Source organism: Elaeis guineensis, chromosome 4 (assembly GCF_000442705.2).
Source record: "Elaeis guineensis isolate ETL-2024a chromosome 4, EG11, whole genome shotgun sequence".
NCBI classification, from domain to species: domain Eukaryota; kingdom Viridiplantae; phylum Streptophyta; class Magnoliopsida; order Arecales; family Arecaceae; genus Elaeis; species Elaeis guineensis.
Window position 1 is genome coordinate 21,193,812 of NC_025996.2, and position 8,819 is coordinate 21,202,630.

Consider the following 8,819-nt stretch of genomic DNA (forward strand, 5'->3'; position numbering starts at 1 on the left):
TGAAAAAGAAATATTATAAGAGGAGATCTTATTCTCAACTCTCATACACTCAATTTCTCTCTCACAGGAAGTTCTTTCTCACAAAAGCTCTCTCTTTAGGAGGACCCTCTGAAACGATCGCTGTCCGCTGTCCAGGAGTCTCTCTGCTCCTTCTCTCAGCACTGCATCATCTCTTTGATTTTTGCACGAAATCCTCCATGCCACGAGACCACCAGGCCGCCACAACATCCCACCCAACCTTCTATTCCATGATCAGGGCCCTTTTATAGGCTTAAACCAATGTTAGATCGTGATTAGGAGTCCTAATAACACCCAAATCAAGCCCCGGACTGTTGGATCATGATCGAAAACTACCCATGCACTCCGATTGTGCTCCAGTCTATGGAACAGTGCCGTGAACTACGAGAAATGCATGGAAAATGCCCATGCGATCCATGCGGTTGGCCATAGACCGTCCGGTCCATGGTGGTCGGGAAAACAGGCTCCCAGCGGACGCCTGAGCTTGGGCTGACCCGTGCACGTGCCTGGGTTGCACCTGCACCGTGCACCTGGGCCTGGCCCGCATGCCCGGGCCTTGGCCGGCCTGCGCGCCCGCGCGCCTGTGCCGCACCTCGCACGCCCAGGCCTAAGCCGAGCGCCGCACTGCCGGCCCGCCGGCGATCCTCTTCCGCTTCAGGTTCCGTATCGACTTCAATCGTGCATATCTTCTCCGTCCGAGCTCTGTTTAAGGTGATCTTGGTCTCGTTGGACTCCATTTTTCGTGACGAATCTCGATGTGGGCTCAATATGGATCGAATCTCGAGACATCAAATCCTAACAAAATAATAGATCAATAACCTTGTGCTTATTCTCTAAATGATCTTAAGAAGCTCCAGCAATGGTAGCTAAAGGGAATGCTCTTCCAGGTTGGCGCTCACCAAGTGGCCCACCGCCCATGGCATCCAAGTAACTGCACCACCAAAGATATGTAAATAATAAAGTCCATCTCATACATTGTAAATTGAGTAAATTGACAAGAAATTTCTAAAACACATCTGCTAATCTATATGCCACCATCCAACTAAAGTTCCCCTAGCGGATTGACAATGTGAGACAGCAATTTAATGAACTCCAATCAAAACAAAGGAGATATGAACTAGCCCTCATGATGCCAATCAAAATGCAAGGATATTTCAATAAACATGACTGGCAGAAAGTGGAGTACCAGATCGAAGAAGACAAAGGGAGCCTTGCATTTGACAGAAGTTGGATTCCTCCAAATTCTGACTAAGGATTAACACGAGACTTCTGCCATACAAAAACAACAGCTGCTCTAGACCATTATCTCCAAGGAAAAAGGTAGCTTATGTCTAACAAGTGCAGAACAAGTGTGATAGCATTCATTTCAATATAAATAATTGGAAACCTTTGATGACAAATTAGTGCAGCAGATAAAAGGCTTTGTAAGAGCTGTAGAGGTTTTTATACCTTCAGAAGCATGACTAAGCAAGGAAGCACCAAAACAAGAGTTCCATACAAAATAAAATAGAGAATGTCTAACAGAAAATACCCCAACCCCAACATAAGAGCAACCAAGGCCTTTAAAGATGTAGCAAATAGAGAATTAGCAAGTGGGAAAAAGGAACATTGAACTCTGCACTAAGAAAATATCCCAAGGAAGTACCCATAACCATGATCAACTCGTTTGCATTGCTTACTACTTCAATTTCCCAAATGTATTTGAACCTATAAGCACAAAATTAAGTAGTTAGCAAAGGAAAACAAGAGAAAAAGATTATGAAAGAAAAAAAAAAGGAGATTAATTAGTAAAAAAAATAAGATTATAAAACCTATGCATTGGCATTCAATGGTGGCCGAGCATTGAGCTGATTCTGATTAGGCTTCATTGCAAGAACTTGAGTACATGACATCTTCTACAATTTCATCTAACTCGAATTTTAAAACATCTATATTAAAATATTTCAGTAATTAAAAATAAATTACTTCAAAAACTTATAGTAATGTAATTAACAAAACATATACCTTTACTTCCAAACATCCAATCTTGAGTGTAAATTAATGCCTCAACAATATCCGATTTAAGTAAACTAAAATACTTATCAAGTACTCACCCATCAATACTAAATACAGATTTAGATGCAACTGTAGATATTGGAATAGTTAAAATATCATGAGCCATAAAAGAATGTTTTGGATATCAAAATTGATTCGCTTTCTAAAAATCTAGGATATACACGTTGGACTTCCTATCAACTCTAGACTCATCCAAATATAATTCCAATTATGATTTTTGTGCGGCGTTCACAAAATCAAAGCTTAATTTCAAACGTATCATTGTCTTACATTATTGAAAAAAAATTAATTATCAAAAATAATACCATGTACTAGTACAATATGTTTATTTTAGTTTAAAGCTATCTTAAAAGCATCAGCTTTTGCAAATGATTCAGAAGCTTCATGAGAAGTACCATCTTTCATGTCTCCATAAGTTGATATGCTAGTACTTAAACTTTTAGAAGAAGTTTGCATATATTGATTAAAGAGAGAAAACATATAATCATGGATGTATTTTCTCTCGGTGCACTCATATTCATTCAATTTTTTATAATAATATTTTATAAACTAAAATTTATATTAAAGATTTAAATTAATTATTATTGTCAAAATTAAACAATGACCTGACCAATCAAACACCCAACCCTACTATCTTCACAAGGGAGCTAATCTAAGGATTCTATTCAATTATGGCCTTTACTTTTTTTTTTTGGCTTTAGCTTAAGATTTGCTACACATATCGCGATGCCATTTAATCCCAGCCATTCCAACTCCTCCCAAGATTTAAAATGGAATTGCCCCGTGCATTCCTACTAATTGGCAATTATACCCCAATTGTTCTAGACGACGGACTTCCCAACAACTAGCGGCGATGACAAAGGAATCACATTGGCAGAATGTGGCATCTTTCAAGTGGCTACGAGTACGACACGTACGATCCAACACCCAATTTGTCAGGCTGGCTTGAGCTTACCATGTGCCAGGAGGAAGGGAAGGATCAGATTGTACGATTGAGGTGACTCCTAACTCCGTCTAGCAAATACTTCCCTCCCTCTCTCTTCACTCAAATGTTAAGGGTTTCGTGAGCTGTCTCTAATAAAATTGATATGCTCCAGAATATCGTACATCTTTCATTTAAAATTGAACCTTCAGCCCGGTGGACCGCATGAAGATCCCCTGCTAAGCCCAAATCCGTCGGTACCAGGGATGTTATCAGGCCGAGCCGAGCTCAAGCCAGTCAAAGCTCGGCTTGGTCCGATTTTCTTTTGAACCAGCTCGAAACTCGGCTCGAGCTCGATGAGTCTGTAAGAATCTGATTCGAGCTCGGCTCCAGAACGTAATAAAATGGCTCGAGCTTGATTTAAGCTCGGCTCAGTTCAAAAAACCGAGCCAAATCGAGCCGAGCTGAATCTTTACTGAGCCGAATCAAGTTTATTCAGAGTAATTAATATTTAAAAAATTAAAATATAAAAAATAATATAAAAAAAGCAACAACATTATAAATTATAATTAAAAATTAAAAATTTAAATAAATTACATTGGAAAGTATCTCAAATTCTGAATACATCAACATTTGACTGGAAAATTCTCGTTGCACATCAATATTTGATAGAAAATTAAAAAAAATAAGATACACATCATTTCATTAGCCTCCATAAAAAATTAATTTCTCCAAGTTCCTTATCAATTTATAAAATAAAAAAAAAATCTATTCAGTTCAACAATATACTGCCATAACTCTAATTAAGATTTAATATCAAAGTAAAAAATTACACATACTAATAATATTACAAATTAACGATAATAGGTTCCTTTTTAATTTGTAAAAGGAGAGAAAAAAATTAGATCAAATTTTTTAAAACTTAAATTTAAATTTCAATTATTCAAAATTAAAACTAACCTTTGTTCTCTTCTTTAAGCCAAAAGCACATCTAAACCAATCTCCCTCACAAATCAATACTTCTACCATTGATGGTGTTACTGTGAGGGTTTGAGGAGCTACAAGGGGAGGGAGTGGGACGGTGGCGAGGTGGGATGGCGATGGTGCGGCTCGGGGAAGCCGAAAGCAGATCGTAGGCAGGAGGAGGGAGTGGGATGGCAGCAGTGTGGCTGGAACGAGCGACGGTGCAGCTGGGATGGACGATGGTGCGGTGGAGGGTGGGTTGAGGGGCTGCAGGCTGAGGTCTTGTCATACTGAAGATGAGGAGGGAGGCAGGTAGAACAGAAGAGGGAGGTCGTTGCTACGGATTGAAATGAGAAAAGGGAGAAATGATGCTGGAGATTTTAGGGTTGCAACCGAGCCATCGAGCCGAGCTAAGCCTTCTGAGCATCAATCTTACCAACTTGGATTCGGCTCGTTAAACCCAAATGAGCCTATATTTTGGCTCGGGCTCGAATTTGGGTTCAGTTTAATCGAGTCTGAGCCAAGCTTTTAACGAGCTGAGCCCAAGTCGCGCTCGAGCCGGCTCGTTCGTTAACCACCCCTAGTTGGTACGTCAGAAATTCAAATCTAATATAATCTCTATACCTATTAAACGAAAAAGAGAGAAAATTTGAGCTCTTTCAAAAATTCAGAAAAAGAATTAAAAAATCATAGGCAAATCAGAGAAAAAAGTAAATTAAAAAGATTTCATGAAAAAAATGAAAATATTTCTGAAAAAATGTTCAACAAGTAAGAATTTTATGTAGATTCTTCAAGCTTAAGAAAAGCTGTTAGTAAGGGGTTAGATTTTTCCTTTGATTATTCAGTTATTTTTATCCATAATTTTTTCGATTAAATATCTGTCTTTATATCTATTAAACGGAAAGGAGAGAAATTGTTAACTAATTCCACCCACACAGAAAAAGAATTTGGAAAATACAACCTGCACTTGTTAAATGGAAAGAAGAGAAAATACAATCTCTGTCCAAAATTTAGAAAAATTAGATGAAAGTTTTTTGAAAAATCATACATCACCTGGGTATCAATCTTGTGAGATACTGTCAAGAATACGGTCAGAAGAGCCAAACCGATTGCTTGGACCATCGACCATTCCCCTGATGACCTGCCTCCCAATGACTTTGGACGACAAGAAGCCGCCCAAACATGACGCAAGAGCATGGGAACGGTCCGACCACACACAGTACTCGCTTTTTGGGCTTTTATTGCTAATTTTTCGTGTCCCACGTTTCACAGTCTCCCTTTCATTGCCTTAAACTTGTCGTCTTCTTTTTCACTATTGACCTTTGCACCTTCGTCGGTGCTAAGGTATATGAGAAGGGAAGGCGGCGTTGAGAGGAGTGTCTCATTTACCATATTGAGTGTCACTGGTCCTCGGATATTGTTGCTGCAATGGATCTGGTATAACGTTTACGTTTTCTCGGTTTGTGACTCAGGATGCGAGGGTGATGTAATAATGCTCAGGAGCCGGCACGCTAATCACTTGAACCAGTTCATTGTGCGTACACGTCGTGCTGACATTGTAGATCATGATTCCGTCATTCCCTTCTCGATCACACCGTCTCTCGGATGTCAATGTTGCACGTCAGCATAAGAGAAGTTTTGTTCAAATGACACTTGATCTTCTCAAGAAAAAAAATAAAGAGAAAAAAATGAATAATAGTTAGATACTAAATTTTTTCCCACAAGATTCAGTTTTAGAGTATTTTTATACATTGTCTAATTAATGTATTTGTATTCCAGCTAGTTCTGTTAGCCAACTGCTTGATCTAAAAATTAAAGTAGGGAACTACTTCTTTATTTTATATATTTTTTAGAGTTTCTGTATAATTTTGATTTAGATGACCTTGCACCAATTTGTGAGTCAACTTGTCGAGCCATGATACAGATGTACGTCGCAGTTGTTTTTAGAATCAAAATTGTGGTTCTCCTCTGAAAATTTTCATTGTGGTGGTAAGGTGTCATACCCTGATAGGTCTGGAATGCTGTTTTGCTTTTGAGAATATGCCAGCAGATTGCACCAATGTAGCAATCAAAGCTTCTGTCAACAAATCTTCCAATTCCTTCGTTTCATGCATATGATTTTTTTTTTTTTTTTAGGTTAATGTACATGGAGTCTATAAATAGTGAGCACTCTTTTACCCTCTCCCACGCGCGCTCATCACACCGAAACCTCAGAAGAAACGCAAGGGAAGATGGGGAGAGCCCCTTGCTGTTCCAAGGTGGGGCTGCACAGAGGGCCATGGAATCCAGAAGAAGATGCTCTGCTCACCAACTATATCCAATGCCACGGGGAAGGAAACTGGAGGACTCTTCCTAAAAACGCAGGTGTGTATCTTTTGAATGTATCCATTCTCTCTCATTTGCTAACTCCCACTTCATTTTTCGGCAAACCAACCCCCACCTTGCGCCTTAATCCTGTACCATATATCTATATACTTGGTATCAATTCCTTTCCTTACAATTGTTTCAGTGACTCATTTTTTCGAGCACAATCTTTTTTTAGTATTTTCCCAGTAACTTCAGAAGGGTTGGTGTGTTAAGTCTCTTTATTCAAGTTTCCAGTTGTAGGGAAGGATATATGACGATTGTTTTCTGCTGTCTTCTTAGCAGATTCTTCTCAATGTTATTTTCAGTAGGAATGGAAGCTATCATATGATGAGATGCTGTAAATGATCCAAGAAGCTATCACTTCTTCTGTTGTATATGCTACTGATTTAGAACCTTTTCTTCTCGTTTCAGCTCAATCTTCTGCTGTATATATTTAGACTTCCTCTTCCAGAGTGCAGTCTCAATTGTTCCATAGTTACAATCATCATCATGCCTACTGGATCATATATAGAATAACTGCTTTGCATTTTTCTGCTGGATCTTTTCCTCTTTGATCCGAAATAAAGGTCGGGTGGCGTATCTTAGGCATCCCTTATCCTCAAATAAAATAGAATTAAAATAAAATCTGGGGCCTTATATGGGTGAGAGTTAGTATTATTACAATATTAATGACCCTTTGGTCAAAAAAAAAAAAAAAAAAGAATATTAATGACCTTCTATAGATTACTTATTAGCATGAATCACCCATTTTGTTGGCTAGTTATGGAAAACACTTTTGAGGAATTAATATCATTAAATCTGAAGACTTTTTGACTTCCAATTAAGTCCCATCTTTCTAATAGAATGTAGGATTCAAATGTGGACTTCCTCTCACATAAACACAATGGAAGATGTATCACTTAGACAAGAAAAACAACGGAAGATGTTCTATTCTTCTTAAGAAAAGTCCATGATCAATTCATGCATATAGGAAGGTAATATTCATATCTTTTTCCAAGGGTCATACTTTTATCTTCCCGACTAGAAACCTACTCGCTTTCAGGTCTTCTTAGATGTGGAAAGAGCTGCAGACTGAGATGGATGAACTATCTGAGGCCTGACATCAAGCGTGGCAACATCGGGCAAGATGAAGAAGATCTCATTATCCGACTTCATTCATTGCTCGGCAATAGTGGTCTTTGATAGCTGGAAGGTTGCCCGGTCGAACCGATAACGAAATAAAGAATTATTGGAATAGCCATCTCAGTAAGAAGCTCAAAAGGCAAGGAATTGAGGTTAGAGAAGGGACCTACAAAGGTACATCAAAACGAGCCCGGCCGATATCACAAAAAAGGAGTGACAGCGTTAACAAGAGTAATAACCATAACAGCAAGAACAAACAAGACAAAGGAAAGAAGACGAATAAAGGGGAAGACACTGCAGAGATTACTGGACCAAAGTCTATATGCCAAAGCCCACAAGGTTCACACCAACCTTGAGGAACTGTAATCTGATTGAGAATGGTGGCGTATCTGAATTCCTAAGACTGAAAGTGCTGCATCACAGGAAGAGAAAGGAGATATTAGCATGGAGGCCCAAACCAACGATTTGGAAATTAATTGGTATGACATCAAGGAAGGTGGCTTTTTCTTTGAAGAAGATGACCCAAACCATGTTCTAGCTTTTGATTTCCCCTCCAAAGATAGACTACTTGAAGGGCTCTACCAAGAGTACTACGAGCTCTTGAACTCGGAGGGAAATCAGGCGCAGCTGAATTCTTATCCTGATCAGTCCTTGGTTCTGTGGTGACTGATGAGGAAGAAGAGAGAACCACTGTAAAGGGGAGCGATCTCAGGCACACCTTCTATTCCATCTCTATGTAAGGATTGCCCGCCATAAAATTGGCTCTTCGTGTTGTGTAATTCTGCCGACTCTGCCTACTCCGTACACTGTCAACATCTTCGTATCTATTTATCACTATATTTAATATATTAACCGATATCACTTCACTAATGAAATTTGGTATACGCGGACGCTTTAAATTTGCAGGATGTTCATGCTGGATTGATCTATTTCAACCCATCTAGATATGGCACATACTAACACGTACCAGACTTTGTTTTACTTGTTTTAGTTTGATCTAAATTTTGCATTCAAGATAAACCCCAATATAATGATAAGATATATTTTCTAGGGTTAAGATAAAAATAGTTTCCAAGTAATAATATTAGAGATAGTATCTGTTGTAGTTAGGAGCTCCAATGGCTCAAATGAGTTAGTCTCTATATGCCAGTCTTGGGCCCATGAATTCTAGCATGTTGGGTTGCCATCTTATGTCTCGTGGTTTTGTTTTGTGTAAAAGGTGTTTCGCTAAGAGAGAGAAGGCTTCATATCTCATATAAACTAGAGTCTCTCTTGACTCACGACTGATGTAGGACTAAAGATGCCTTCCTCCCACAATAGCAGCCTCTCAGTCAAGGGAGACTCTGTGCATGAGTACGAGGCGGCCCTTTTT

The 8,819-nt window shown here is 38.9% G+C and overlaps 1 pseudogene; it reads left to right on the forward strand.

The window, feature by feature from the left end:
• The first annotated feature begins 6,100 nt into the window (after positions 1-6,100).
• LOC109505752 (uncharacterized) lies at positions 6,101-8,315 on the forward strand (annotated as a pseudogene).
• Positions 8,316-8,819: the final 504 nt, after the last annotated feature.